The following is a 15021-nucleotide window of genomic DNA, read 5'->3' as shown; positions in this document are numbered from 1 at the left end:
AGTGTATCTTCAACAATAATGCAAAAACCGAAGAAGATGATGAAGGTTGGAGGTAGGTGACGACTAGGAATTGTGAATTAGGGTTTAGGGATGATTTTTGGTATAGAAATAATGATATGTTTATATAGGATACAATAAATCGAACTAAATATGGTAACTTACTCGTTTTAGAACTAGATGGACCTTTAATGATCAAATCAACATTATAACCAGTAAATTTTGTTCTTGATCAAGGGTTAATGAGTATGAACATATATCTAAGCTATATTAGTCTTTTTGGGTCTTAAAACACTCGATTATGTTCCAAAATAAGCGATTTCGGGCCAAAAACGAACTAATTATGGGCTTTTGGCTCGTTTAGGTAAGAATATAGGATTTAAGGAAAGAATCAACGATTTATTCATAAAGATATGATCTTGGACAAGGGAAAACGAATTAGGAATGATATTTTAGTTGTATGATGTTTACTTGAACCTTAATTCACTCAAACATGCCTAAAATAAACGATTTTATACCTTAAACGAACGAAAACATAAACGATCTGTCCAGGTGCACCAAGGCGCCACGCGAGGGTGGGGGTCTGCCTGCGCAGCGATTCGGCCCCTATGGTGGAGTTTCACTAATAGACAGATTTGGTCCCTATAGTTTGGTTCTTGGTTATTAAATGAACTTTTTAATGATTTGAACATGATTTAAAGTACAATGGTTTAAAGTGAATTATTAGAAACCTAATTACTTTTAAATATTTGATTTTTATTACTATTAAAGATCTAAAAATGTTTCGGGTCGGGTTATACGCAAATAAATATGGGTTTGAAATTCCGAAATGTTACACTCTTCTTCATTTAAAACCTACATTTTTTCTTTTTCTTCCTCTCTTTTTTTTTAACCATTAATCAAGTAAAATCAATGGTTTTAGTGGAGTTCTCTAGTTGTCTCTTTAAAATAAGTTTTCTCTTGATCCCACCCCTATATATATATATATAGGTTTAAGTTCAGGAGAGAAGTCAAGTTATTGTAAGAAGTGTGAGAAGTCCATTCAACCAATCAGATTTTTAGTTTTTTTATTTTTCTTTATTTAAATATAGGGGTAGTATAGTAAATGGACAAAGGTAATTTATATGGAAACTATTTATGTCTTAACCTATTTATTATTTTAACATAATATTAAATCAATCAAATAATTATATTATCAAACAAACTCAATTGTTTAATTCAAAACCAGATATTGATTATTATTCTTCCTACGTTCACATATACATTGAAACAAAGATTTGGCTTCAGCAAATATATTATCTTTTTTTTTATTAATTTTATAATTAAACTATCAAGTAACAAATATAAATGTGTATTCTGTAGTGTACAAGATATCAGGTACATAATTGTAAAATAGTACAATAATTCATTTGTCAACCTACACTTAATGAAAAATAACCTACACATAAATAATAGATTTTAAATTAAATATAAACTCACAAGACAATACATAAAATAACACATTTCAATTAATTAAACTTTAGACACACATACTTAATCCATAACAACCTACACAAAAGTAATAGTTTCATATCAGCATCACCTTATGTAGCTAAAAGATCGTAACATATAAACACATACTTAGATTAACATGTCCCTACACAACGAATGTATCCCTACACAAACCATTAGACATATAAAACCAACATATTCATACACAACCATTAAATAACAAACTCCTACACAACCAGCATATATATATGCCTACAAAATTTTTAACAGCCTACACAGTTTAGACATATTTTGAGAACTAGATTAACATACTCATACACAATCATTAAATAAAAATTTCCAACACAACCAACACATGCTCATACATTGTTTTAACAGCCTATGCAATTTATACTACATAAACTTTGAACAACCTACATAGTTTATATATATTTGGAGAACCAAATTAACATATACCTACACCAATTATTAACAACCTATATAGATTACATGTATGATCATAATCAGATTATAAGTGTCAGAAAACTAGATCTCCAAATGCATGTAATAATATTGAACCAAATTTGTGTAGGTGTTATATTAAATTGGGAAAATTACTAAAGGTCAAGAATCAATTACATATAGATTACTAAAAGTAGGTGTCGGTTATATTTCGAACTATAAAAAAATTGAGGAAATTACCCCTTTTGTGGGAGTCTGGGCAAATCCATTACGAAGCATTTCATATTTCGAACTATAAAAAAGCTTTTTGCAGTATGATTGTATATGATCGACAATAGCGGTATACTGAACAAACTAATAATACATTCTCACTAACGATACCCAACACAAGTTAAAAACACCCAACACAGTTACAAAATCATTCTAATTGTTATTTGAACATATCCTACATAAGTTGAGAGCATCCTACACAGTTAAGAAATCATTCTCATTAGTCTTGGAATATATCCTACATAAGTTGAAAACATCCTATATAATCAGTAGATTCTTTCACATTTGTGAACGGCCACTTTTTGCTACGAAATTCACTAAAGTGAATGATTAAAACTATAACTACACAAAAGGAAGACAACTCTACATTTCCACCACCGAAGCCAATTTTTTTGTTACAAAATCCCAGTCAAAGAAAACAAAAAAATTTGAACTAACACAACAAGGATAAATTCTTCTTTTTAATGGAAAATAAGGATAAATTGTATTTCAATTTTGGGAATGGAATTCCAATCATGGCAAATGTAAGCATTAAATTATTTAAAAGTAAACTTTTTAGGAACTCATTAATTAAGTGAACGTTTGTTATAAATGATTGGACCAAAATGCCCTTCTATATTAAAAACCTCATAAATAATTTGATTATTTATTACAAAGTTGCCATTATCATTATGAACCATAGATCAAACATAATCAACGGCTTATATTCATTTCTCACACTTCTTACAATAACTTGACTTCTCTCCTGAACCATCCTATATATATATATATATATATATATATATATATATGGCTGATTTCTTTTTAGAACCACTTTGAGTTTTAAGAACTCGAAAGAACTCAACGTAACAATTTTTTTTGAACTTTTCACATATACGTAATATATGTAGTTTACATGTACGTAGAAAAAATACAGAATTTTTTATGCACTGAGTCAACTTTTTACATAGGTGTAACGGATGTTTAAATTAGTATAATCACTGTACATCTTTATTCTCTCTTATACTTAATTTTTTAAACAAATCTAATTTCAACCACATAATCTAATCTATTTAATTAAATACGTGGTTAAGAATGAAGTTCTTAAATTCTTAAAGCTCAACAAGGTTCTCAAATTATCCCTCCCCTATATATATATATATATATATATAGGGGAAGTATAGAATGAAAACCCGTGAGAACCCTATGCAACATCGTTTTTTTACATATATAATATATGTTGTTACATTTAATACAAAATATCGAAAAATTAAAAAAAAAATTGTTTTGCAATTTTTTATAATTTTTTACTAATTTTTATTATGTTTTCAGGAGAGAGAAAAAATTATAATTACTTTTACATTTTTATTATCTTTAATTATGGACAATAAGATTTAAACTTTAATTCAAAATATGTGGTTGAGAATGAGTTTATAGAGTTTTTACAACTCAAGTGGGTTTTTATTTTAACATAACTATATATATATATATATATATAATGGTTCAAATAAGAATAAGAAGTTTCCTATGAATGGTAAAAACCAATAATTTTTTGACACGTGGCATTACAAATTATGGTGAAAGAACAATTCTAGGAAACTATGTCGGTTTTTGATAATTTTAAATCTCAACAATTGATTAACATGATTCAATGACTATGATTTATTTCTAGTTTTCTAGGAAACTGCTTCTTTTTTACTGTAACTCTCCCCTATATATACAGGGAGATGATCAAAAGAAAACTCATCTTTAGAGAGAAAACTGAAAAACTTCTAAAGAATTATTTTTAATTAAAAATAAAAAAAAATTCAAATTTCTATTTTTACCATTATTCTTATATTTTCTTACCCTTTGCTCGAAAAAACTAAAAAAAAACCCGCTGTAATGCGCATAAGTATTACTGTGCGATACCGTTGTATTACACATGTGTATTACTATGTATTTTTGAGTTTAATAGTGTTTAATTGCATGTATTGTAGATGTGTAGTAGTGTTTTTTTATATGAAAAAAATAATAATAAAATAAAAGTCGTGTGGTGCACATATGCGTTAATATTGTATTACACATACGTACTAATGTGTATTCGATGTGTGTATTAGTCTTACATTGAATATATACAATAGTGTGTATCAAATATATGCAATAGTATTGTATTTTATGCAATACAAACACTTTTGCATATATGCAATGCACACTATTACACATGCGCACTATACCGACGAGGTTACCGACAAGAGTTTTTTTTTTTGGATCAATAACAACATATAAGAATAATGAAAAAAAAAACTTAAAAAAGAAATTTAAAAAAAAGTTAAAAATAGTTTTTTATGAGTTTCTAAGTTTTCTCATTAAAAAGAATTTTCACTAGATCTCACCTCTCTCTCTTTCTCTCTCTTTCTCTCTCTCTCACTCTCTACGTATATATATATATATACTAGATTTTATCCCCCGTATTACGGGGTTGTTTTACATTTCTCGTTTTTAATATTTATAGGATTTTAATTTTATTTATTGTAAAAAAGTTAATAATTAATATACTTGAGGTTTGATAATAAAATGGTTTTACAAATAAAGGATATGTTATAATACGGTTTTAAAGCTATCCGGGTTTGGTGATACCCATTACCCATTTATTTTCCTTATTATAAAATTGTTTCTTAACTATAAATAATGTCTTTTTTTTTAAATAAAATAGGATATTAATTTTTAGTATATCCCTATTTTATAGGATTTTCATATCAAATATTTGATAAGATTAATTTTTAATGTAATGAGATGTTATAACCCGTTTAAGAGCTATCTGGGTTTGGTGAGACATTTACCCGTGAATTCGGGTCAAATGCGTAAGAAGCCTTCATTTACAAATAAAGCAATATGATGGCTTGAGAGAATGATTGTTATACATTTTTTGTTTTTTAATATTTATTTTTTGGATTTTAATTTTCTTTATTGTAAGAAAGTTAATAATATACTTAGGGTTTGATGATGAAAGTGTTTCATAAATAAATGATATGTTATAACCCTTTTAAAAGCTATATGGATTTGGTGACCTATGAACCGTTTATGTTTTTTACTATAAAATTATTTATTAATTATAAATAATATCTTTTTCTTTTTAAATTGGATATTAAATTTCAGTATATCCCTATTTTATAGGATTTTCATATCAAATAATTGGTAAGATTAATTTTTAATTTAATGAGATGTTATAACCCGTTTAAGAGCTATCTGGTTTTGATAAGACCCATACCTATGAATTTGGGTTAAATCAATTAGAGGCCTCCATTTAAAAATCAAGCAATTTGGTGTTTTCCATAAAAGGAGGGAGCGACCACATCGCGACACGTAGGATTTTAGGGGTTTCGTTTATATATATATATATATATATATATATATATATATATATATATTCATCTTTAGTTAAAATTCACAATTATCTCTCAAATTTGGTCTTCTTTCAAAAAAGTTAGGGAAATTAAATTATAATAATCAAAACTATTGACCTCTTGTCATTTTTATTATTAAATCTCCCGGTCTAAAAGATAGTTAACTTTGTTAGAATTAGTTGCACGTATAGTTCTTATGGCTTGCTTAAATTATGGTTTTGGTCTCAGATGTTTTGTCAAATTACCAAGCTACCCCTCGCGTAAAATAAAGTAAATATAAAAACACAATAAACTGAAATGGGCCAACAATAAACAATACAATTTTTAATGAATTTACGAACAACATATATTCATATAATGTTGAGTCGGATTTTTGATAAGGAAGACTGGAATCTTCTCAACCTCCTCAGGAAACGGCTAAGTATGGACTTTGAGCAACCTTAGACTATCGAGGATGGTTTTTACTACTTCGAGCAAGGTCTTCAGAACCATTTGTGGTTGATTCTTCTAGGTGTTATAGCTTCGAGCAAGCTACACTTCAACAAGCAAGAGTGTTCTTTTATCAAGTATGGATTGCCAATCGAGCAAACAACTTGATCATTCAAGTTTTAACCAAGTTTTACGAGCACAGGATGTCCGAGCACATGGTGACGAGCATGAATACAATAAGAAGATGTCATATTCTCCAAGCATGGACTACGAGCATGGTTTAATCTCCCAAGCAAGATTTACATCTGAGCATGCTAAAGATTGTTGAATAAGTCTAAAGACAAGTGTCACACCCTAATCCAGGGCCTAGGAGTGTGACCATCAGTTGATGTCATATACTCCAAGCACGGACTACGAGCATGGTTTAATCTCCCAAGCAAGATTTACATCTGAGCATGCTAAAGATTGTTGAATAAGTCTAAAAACAAGTGTCACACCCTAATCCAGGGCCTAGGAGTGTGACCATCAGTTGGTACCTGCTTTGTAAATATATCAGAGTAGCGGGTTTATTTTAGCGGAAGTCTTTAAATATTAAAATATTAATTTACATTATCAAAACTACTCGGGAATTAAACAACTGAGTTTCAGTTTTACAAAACCGTGATATTAATAATACAAGGATTCATAATATTCAAAAACGAGCCATCTCGAGCGATCTTCTATGACTCGAAACCTTGTATATCATCTATTAACATTTAGTTACCTGCAATGGTGGGAAAAACACGTCAGCTATATGCTGGTGAAACGTTGACTCGATAAATCATTTATAACAGTCGTTAAATACAAACATAGTTTTCTGTTCACAATATCAGCAGGAATGCCTGTCCATTCCCGGGATTTGTACCACTGCCCTACACACACAATTCAAAGGTTCCCCGAGTACATAGCCCCTGTTCGGAGACAACCTTCCCCTAGACTATGTAACCCTGTTGGAGAACCGGTTATGACTGACTTGGTTTTGTATGCCAATTATCAGTTATGTTTGGATCCAGACACATGTGTATTCGGTCTGAGTTGCTTTTTATTATCTATTTTGTATTATAACGATTTTAGAGATTATATCTCATGCAAACATTTATCCGACTCTTTGTAATAAACAACCTGTCTATTACAAGAGTAAAATCAGTTCAGACAGTAAAAGGTTAACGTGTTCACCTTATATTATCAGTATGAAATATCAACCTCCTTAGCTTCAGTATGCTATTAACCTATATTCATAATAGATATGCATAAGTACCTATTTGGTATTATTTAGCAGACTTTAAGTCTGTTACAGTTTCAGAAGACTCGGGGTCTGATCAGCAGACTTGAAGTCTGATTCAGTTCAGCAGACTCGAGGTCTGATCAGCAGACTTGAAGTCTGATTCAGTTCAGCAAACTCGAGGTCCGATGAGCAGACTCTTAGGTCTAACCTAACCTTAGTATAGTTATAGTCGTTTTATGAAAATACTTTGAATTTACATATGACGTTTGGAATAGCACGCTTTGGCCTAATAAAGGATATCACGTTGGCAAACTTCCCCAGGTAAGCAAACGGGTCCCGCGGTTGATTGGGATTTGTACGAATTGCTTTCCTTAGGCAAGAAGAGTCTACTAATGATACCCCCTTCCAGTTACTACATGCCCGTCAAAATAATAGTTTTAATAACATTACTTCACAAGGAAGCAACGTCTTTATTTTATAAAACATTACTTGGAAAATATTAACAGTTTAACGACTATACTCTTAACTAAGTTATGATATTTAAAGTAACTAGTAAAGTAACTTAACCTTAATCCTACCTTAATCGGCTTGACGAGACTTAAGAGCTAAGAAATCAGCAGCGGTTCGGCTTGTACTTCGTTTATATGATCGGCAGCTCGTTAAACAGCGTAACGACTCCTCGTCTCTTCGCAAAAAACAGCTCTTGACACCTCGGAACTCCCTTGCACGCTTACCAAGATTAACTATGTGAAAACTAAGGTGAAAATGGAATGAAATGGCTTGAACCCGTAGCTGCCCTTATATTGGTGAGTTTTGCAGACCATCGCGTAGCGCGATGGCCTTTTCTCCAAGGCCGTCGCGTAGTGCGACGCCGCAATTTACCAGAGGCTGCCACGTGTTGACACGTGGTTGGCCATGTGTCCCGGGTTACTTAACCTGGTCATCGCGTAGCGCGATGAGACCAGTGAGTTTCTTCGTCGCGTAGCGCGACGCCTACCTTTTTCTTGAATTGTGTGACTCTCTGTCGCGTAGCGCGATGGAGTTAGTCAGGAGATCATCGCGTAGCGCGATGGATCTCAAAACTCATAATTTTCATTTTCAGTCCTTTAGCTTTCAGAATTTACACCTTTAGTCCTTTAACTTATAATTTTGACATTTTTAGCCCAAAACTAGATGGGGTATTTTCAAGTTGTTACATCCTCCCCACCTTTAGAAAAATTTCGTCCTCGAGATTTATGTAAATAGATGTGGATACTTTCGTTTCATCTCGGATTCAAGTTCCCAAGTATATTCAGGTCCACGTCTTGAATCCCAACGGACTTTTACCAACTTAAGTCGTTTACGTTTAAGAAATTTAATCATGCTATCTTCAATTCGAATTGGTTGCTCCACAAACTTAAGCTTTTCATTAACCTCCACATCCTTTAACGGCATTGCAAGAGTTTCATCTGTTAAGCACTTGCGTAGGTTAGATACATGAAACACATCATGTATGCCTTTCATTTCATCAGGTAACTCTAGCCGATAAGCAACAGGTCCTATTATTTCGAGTATTTTAAATGGTCCTACGAATCGTGGACTTAACTTTCCTTTCTTTCCAAATCGTACTACACCTTTCCAAGGTGATACCTTAAGTAATACTTTGTCTCCCTTTTGAAATTCCAAAGGTTTGCGACGAATATCAGCATAACTTTTTTGTCTATCTCTTGCTGCTTTCAATCGTTCTTGTATCTGGATAACTTGATCAGTAGTCTTTTGAACAATTTCAAGACCTGCTAGTTGATTATCTCCAGTTTCTGACCAGCATATAGGTGTCCTACATTTGCGCCCATACAGTGCTTCAAATGGTGCCATTTGGATACTCGTATGATAACTATTGTTATATGAGAATTCCATTAAAGGTAAATGAGTATCCCAACTTCCTCCTAGATCAATTACACATGCACGAAGCATATCTTACAAGGTTTGGATAGTACGTTCACTTTGACCATCTGTTTGCGGATGATACGCGGTACTTAAGTTCAATTGCGTCCCCATAGCTCTCTGAAAACTTGCCCAAAATTTTGAAGTGAATCTACTATCTCTATCTGAAATGATATAATGGCACACCATGTAAAGATACAATATTCTCAACGTATAATCGTGCCAGTTTATCCATGCTATAAGATTCTTGCATTGGAATGAAATGAGCCGACTTCGTCAATCGGTCAACAATAACCCAAATTGCATCATTTTGGCGATTGGTTTTTGGTAACTTCATAATAAAGTCCATGGTTATCACATCCCATTTCCAAATCGGGATCTCAAGTTGTGTTAACAAACCTAATGGCTTTTGATGCTCGGCTTTGACCTTTGAACATGTTAAACATTTTGCCACATACAGAGCAATTTCTTTCTTCATTCCAATCCACCAATAATCATCCTTAAGATTATGATACATCTTATCACTACCCGGATGCATCATATACTTGGATTTGTGAGCTTCTTCTAATATCTTTTCTCGCAAATTCCCAACCATTGGTACCCAGATTCTTTTCCCTAATCTGAGTATATCATCATCGCCCTTAACTAATTGATCTATTGTTCCATTTTCTTTTTCAGCCTTTATGTTATTTTCTTCTAGTGCCAACTTCTGAGCTTCCTTGATTTCAGTTAATAGATCAATTTTGAGTTCTAACCTCAAAGCTCGTACTCTTTTTGGCTTTTCGTGCTCTTTTCTACTTAAAGCATCAGCTACCACATTAGCTTTACCTTCATGGTAAACTATCTCACAATCATAATCATTTAACGTCTCCATCCATCGTCTCTGTCTCATATTCAATTCTTTCTGATCAAATATGTGCTTCAGACTTTTGTGATCGGTATAAACTGTAAACTTTACACCATATAAATAATGTCGCCATAACTTTAATGCAAAAATTATAGCTCCCAACTCCAGATCATGAGTGGTGTAATTTTTCTCGTGAACCTTTAATTGTCGTGAAGCATAAGCAATTACCTTCTTCCCTTGCATCAAAACACATCTCATTCCTGTATGTGAAGCATCACATATACAATGAAGTTATCTTGTCCTTCAGGCAAGGCTAAGACAGGTGCATTTGTTAGTTTCTGTTTAAGAGTTTCAAATGTCTCTTCTTGCTTTGGTCCCCATTCAAATTTCATAGACTTGCGGGTCAATGATGTCAATGGAACCGCTATCCTTGAGAAATTATGGATAAACCTTCTATAATAACCTGCTAACCCCAGAAAACTTCTTACTTGAGTTGGAGTCTTGGGTTTCTCCCATTTGGTAATGGCTTCAATCTTTGCTGGATCAACTTGATTAACCTTCTCATTAACAATATGCCCAAGAAATTGTACTTCGAATAACCAGAATTCGCATTTCGAGAATTTGGCATAAAGCTTCTCTTTTCTTAATGTTTCGAGTATGGTTTTCAAATGAGTTTGGTGTCCTTCTTTCGTTTTGGAATAGATAAGAATGTCATCAATAAAGACAATAACAAACTTATCCAAGTAAGGTTTGCAGATTTGATTCATCATATCCATAAAAGCTGCTGGAGCATTAGTGAGTCCAAAAGGCATAACAGTGAACTCATAATGTCCGTATTGGGTTCTGAATGCAGTCTTGGATAGATCTTCTTCCTGAACCTTCAGTTGATGATACCCGGTTCTAAGATCAATCTTGGAAAAACAACTTGCTCCTTGTAATTGATCGAAAAGATCATCAATCCTCGGGAGCGGATATCGATTCTTGATTGTGCATTTATTCAACTCTCGGTAATCAATACACATCCTCATTGATCCGTCTTTCTTCTTAACGAATAATATTGGAGCTCCCCAGGGTGAAGAACTTGGTCGTATAAATCCTTTTTCCAATAACTCGTCTAACTGCTTTTTCAGTTCCTTCATCTCAGTTGGTATTAGTCTATAAGGGGATTTAGCAATTGGAGCTGTTCCGGGAACTAAGTCGATTCTAAACTCAACTTCTCGATCGGACGAAATTCCAGGCAACTCATCAGGAAATACATCCTTGAATTCAGCGACAATTGGGACCTCTTCTAATTTCTTAAGCTTGGGTTCCTTGGTTACATAAGCCATGAATGCTAAGCAACCTTTTCCCAAACAATGAATAGCTTTTATTTTTGATATGATTCCTATTTTACCAGATTCTTTATCACCAGCTATATGAATCATTTTATTGTTTGGAGTTAGAATTTCAATAGCCTTTTCGTTACATAGTATTCGGGCTTGGTTGACAGCTAACCAGTCCATTCCTAAAATAACATCAAATCTAGCTAACTCCATTGGTAACAATTGTACTGGCATTTCATATCCGACTAAGGTAATATAACTATTTAATACCTCAGATATTTTGATTAATGACCCATTAGCCGTTTCTCTTCATATTGCTTACTTAACTTAGCTAGAGGTTTATTTAGTAAATTACAGAATTTATAATCTATAAAACTCTGATTAGCTCCATAATCAAATAAAACTCTAGCATAAGCATTATTAATAGGGAACGTACCAGTGATTACATCTGACAATTCACCCGCCTTTTGTGTATTCAGCATAAAAGCGCGGGCATTTCCTTTTCTCCCCTCGTTTCGGCACCACTACCACTAGCGCCTCCAACTGTCGGTTTCTTCTTAGTGCATTCCGCACTAAAGTGTCCCTTCTCACCACACTCAAAACACACAATCAACTTCTTCCTACAATCCTCCTCCTTGTGTCCCGGTCGTTTACAAAAGTTGCAAGTTGAGTATGGATCAAACTTGCGGACATCAATTTTCAGTGTAGGCTTCAAACACCTCCCATCATGTCGCTTACCACAGTTTTTACACATCGTTCGGTTAAATGCGGTCGACCTCTCCTTCCCTCTTTCAAACTTTCTTTTCTCATCAATTTCACGCTTCTTCTCAGTCATCATCTTCCTTTCCTCCTCTCAATTTCTAATCATACTATCCATCAAATATCCAGCCAGCTCAATAGCAGACTCGGTTGTTGCAGGCATGTGTGATCTCACATGATCATGGATTTCCTTTGGCAAACCATAAATGTATCGAGTCACCTTGTTATATTCGGGAGTAACAAGATGTGGAACAAGCCTGCAGTACTCAAGGAATTTGGTGTTGTATTCCTTGATATTGGTGCCATGTGGTTCCATAGCTTGGTCTGAATTTGATCAACTTCATGTAACGGGCAGAACCTTTGTTTGATCAGTTCTTTAAACGTTTCCCATTCAAGATTTTACAAATTGCTTCTTCCTTTCACGTCTATCAACGTATTCCACCATTCCAGTGCCTCTCCCTTAAACATCTGGGATGAGTACTGGATACTCTCCTCTTTGGTACACTTACTGATAATAATTATTGACTCCATTTCTTTGAGCCAACAAAGAGTAACAATCGCGCCCTTATCCCCATAGAATTCTTTCGGTTTATATACTTGAAAGTCCTAAAACGTACATCCCGCATTGACTTTCCTTTTCTTTGTTTGTCTTGGCTCATACTCAGCAGTAGAACTCTCGTATCCCTTATCTTTCGGTCCTTTTGTTTTATCATCCCTCGTTCTTTTTAAATCTTTTAGTTTAGATTGAACGGATATGCTATGACTTGGTTGTTTAATTGATCTTGATTTTGACCTAGCCACACTTTTTGAATTCGCGGTGTGGTCTTGAACGATTTTTATTAACGGAGTCACAGCTTCTTTGATTAATGGAGAAACTGTTTCTTTTATCATATCATGAATTCCTCCAATGTATTCTTTAGGCAGTGAATTATTATTTTCACGGGTCTTCGCTTTATCAGCTTGAATCCCTTGATTGACTTGGGTTTCTCGTTGTTCAGACATTCTGTATATCATAGGAATACATAAATTTAGAACACAACACTGTAAGGCCCCGTTACCGGTAGCCCTACTTTCGTGTTGGATTTACTCATAAACACAGTTCTAAATATCAGAGTTAATTAAAACATTTACGCGGAATATAAAACTTTCATAAAACATTACATAATTCATAACTTGTCTCAAAACATCCTTTGTCTTTCAACATTAAAGCATTAAAATTTAAACATCATAAGTCTTCAGTCGCCAGACTCTTGTTCAATGCCACGTGTCTCCTCAAGCGAGCTGTCTCATCCTACTCACCTGCGTGCATACTAAAAGTCAGCTACGCTGAGTGAGTTCTAGTTAATCATACACTATACAATACACATAAACTTATATTCTTTCATTCATACTTTCATACTTTCATACTTTCATACTTTCATTCTTTCTTTTATATTAACTTACCTTCATATCTTACGTTATAAAGAGCATTACGCCCTACATTCCTCGAGTATTATTAGGGCTCGGTACCCTCCTTCCTCGAGTATTATTAGGGCTCGGTACCCTCTTTCCACGAGTATTATTAGGGCTCGGTTTCCCTCTTTCCACGAGTATTATTAGGGCTCGGTTTCCCTCTTTCCTCGAATATTAGTAGGGTTCGGTTCCCTAGTTCTCGAATATTAGTAGGGTTCGATTCCCTCTTCGTTACCATACAACCATACATCATACCTCGAGTATTATTAGGGCTCGGTACCCTTTTCGTAACCATACAACCATGCAACCGTCATTTCTTTCTTTTATTAACTCTGTCACGTTCATACACATAAGCATACATATCATACTTACCTTACACATAGCGTTACAACCTGACAGTACGTGCAATATCCGAAGATCGTTCACGTACCATCAAGCAATCATTCATACATTTCACATTATTCACATAAGGCATACACTTATCTCTTAGGATAAGCGTATTAACAAACATATTGAGTATGCACACAGCCCCGAAAACATAACACATAAATGGGGCTAGAAACTCACCTGAACACGGTTACGTTCACCGTTAATCGTAATCCCTTTCTTCAGTTGTGCACGGCTGACTGTATAACAAGTATACGTATCAATTAACTATCACTTCTCATAATGTATTTCTATCTTTATATGACCCACAACGAACGGGGGTCCGGGGGCAGCGCCCCTGGCAGCGGGGTCTAGGGGCGGCAGCCCCTAGCTGGGTCCAAGGGGCAGAGCCCCTGGCTGGGGTCGAGCTGCCTTTAAGCGAAGTTAGATTTTTAATTTATTTTCTAAACGAACTTGACTTTAAGCGAAGTTAAACCTTAGGCGAACTTAGCTTTAGGCGAAGTTATCAGGCGAACTTGGCTTTAGGCGAAGTTAAACCTCAGGCGAACTTAGCTCTAGGCGAAGTTATCAGGCGAACTTGGCTTTAGGCGAAGTTACCAGTTAGGCGAACTTAACCGTAAGCGAAGTTATCAGGCGAACTTGGCTTTAGGCGAAGTTACCAGTTAGGCGAACTTAGCCGTAAGCGAAGTTATCGCTTTGAAGGCGAAGTTATCGCTTTGAAGGCGAAGTTGCCCAGATGCAGGCGAAGTTGCCCAGATCAGCCGCTGTTTTAGTTTCTGACCAGCATTTCGAGCGATTTTAACACCCTTGCTATGGCTCGACATCACCCTCTACGTTTCCCAACCATTTTCGGTCGTATCTACACTATAAAACTTGGATCTTTAAACTTCAAAGATCAAGAATCATACCTTTTTGAGCTTGTTTGGATCTCGCTTACTTGTTAGCCACAACTAATCTCTCTCTCTCGGATCTGCCGCCCCTCTCTTCGGCCACCGGCGAAGTTGTGTGAGGTGTGTGTGTGTGTTTTTCTTTTTGGAGTGTGATGGAATGAAAGATATTTTTGGGTTTAGGGGA

Source organism: Bidens hawaiensis, unplaced genomic scaffold, assembly GCF_021521415.1.
Source record: "Bidens hawaiensis isolate Kalapana, Puna unplaced genomic scaffold, B.hawaiensis_p1.1 tig00004702_1, whole genome shotgun sequence".
Taxonomy (NCBI): domain Eukaryota; kingdom Viridiplantae; phylum Streptophyta; class Magnoliopsida; order Asterales; family Asteraceae; genus Bidens; species Bidens hawaiensis.
Note: the sequence above shows the minus strand (reverse complement) of the source record.